The sequence below is a fragment of the Ictalurus punctatus genome, chromosome 3 (assembly GCF_001660625.3).
Source record: "Ictalurus punctatus breed USDA103 chromosome 3, Coco_2.0, whole genome shotgun sequence".
Taxonomy (NCBI): Eukaryota; Metazoa; Chordata; class Actinopteri; order Siluriformes; family Ictaluridae; genus Ictalurus; species Ictalurus punctatus.
In genome coordinates, this window is record NC_030418.2 from 33,144,925 (window position 1) to 33,146,421 (window position 1,497).

Sequence of the window (1,497 nt, forward strand, 5' to 3'; positions counted from 1 at the left end):
AGTGTTAACCTCACTTGCCCTTACATGCTAAAGGAAGGAAATAATTGAATCTGCAACGTGTTCTCGGTTTGATCTCTTCTGTTCTAAAATGTTTCATCAGAAACTTTCTCCATGCTAAAACGTTTAGCTTTTATTAGCATATGACACTGTAAATGTTCTTATTGCTACAGATAAACCAACATGACAGGAGGCATTAAAGGCCATTACTCAAAGCCTGTAACTCATACAGTATATAAATGAGAATCATCTATCAACTCAGTGTTTACCTCAGCAGCAGTCCTCACTATGTGCAACAGATTTATTGCTCCGTTAAACAAACTCACACTCACCTTCCTATCCATTTTTTTTCCTTAAATTTGCAGGGAAGAAGATGAGTTTTTCCCACTGGGTTTAAATAAACCAGCACTGAACAACAAACACAAGGACTTAGTGTAGTTCACTCAGTGTCTTTTAACACCATGGTATAAAAGTAAAGCCTGGACGACCCTAGGGTTCTTAGAAGCATACCCAGGGACATCATGATTTTTAAATGTCGTTACAGTGGTGAAAATAACAATCAGATGCTATTAAAGTTATATTATATGTGTTGGTGATTTCTTCTAGTTATTAGGCTACTTGACGGGTCACTTGAATTGAATTGGTTTAATCTAATCCTCAATAACTCAAAAGCCAGTTGCCTATAAATAATGTCAACTTAAATAATGCCTATAAATAATGTGTTGTTGGATAGAAAGGTCAATGGCTCCAATAGATAGACAAAATATTGTTGTATTTATTTACAGTATATTTAATGGGGTCCTTTGCTAAAAAAATGTTTGAGAACCCAAGCTTTAACAAATGCACTTATTAAAGCAATTATCACACTTTCAGACCAAAACAATTTCAAGGTTAGATATAAGATGTATGCACTTGAATTGTATTTCTAATGTCATGTAATATCAGAGAAGGAACTCTGGATTACAGTTGCCAGCAGCCAGTGCACCTCACTGCATCACGATGGACACAAGGACACCGCTCAGCATCCCTGTTCAGCTGAGGACACCGCTCAGTCTCTCTATTCCGTCAGGATGGCCGAGCGGTCTATGGTGCTGCGTTAAGGTTGCAGTCTCCTCTAGAGGTGTGGGTTCAAATCCCACTTCTGACAATCTGCCCAGTTGCTACACTCTGTTGAGGGTCTCAAAGACTGTTTGTAATGTAGTTCCTCTTTGCATGGAATTTTGCTTGTATCTTTCTCATTTGTAAGTCACTTTGGATAAAAGCGTCTGCTAAGTGAATAAATGTAAATGTAAATGTATTTAGCTGAAGACACCTCCCGCCTCCCGATGCGGCCAAGAGCTCCCCTTTTCTTCCCTGCTCTGCCTTGGACGTCACTATACCAGGCTCCACTTTTGATAAGAAGACATCCGTCTTCCTACTATGCTGAGGACGTCGCTCTGCCTTCCTGCACAGCTGAGGACGTTGCTCTGCCTCCCTGCTCGGCAGAGGGTGTCGCTCATT

General features: G+C 40.2%; 1 non-coding gene across 1 annotated transcript; it reads left to right on the forward strand.

Annotated features, from left to right (window-relative positions):
- The first annotated feature begins 1,061 nt into the window (after nt 1-1,061).
- trnal-aag (transfer RNA leucine (anticodon AAG)) lies at nt 1,062-1,144 on the forward strand. The gene has a single exon. It is a non-coding gene; the product is annotated as a tRNA-Leu (tRNA).
- Nucleotides 1,145-1,497: the final 353 nt, after the last annotated feature.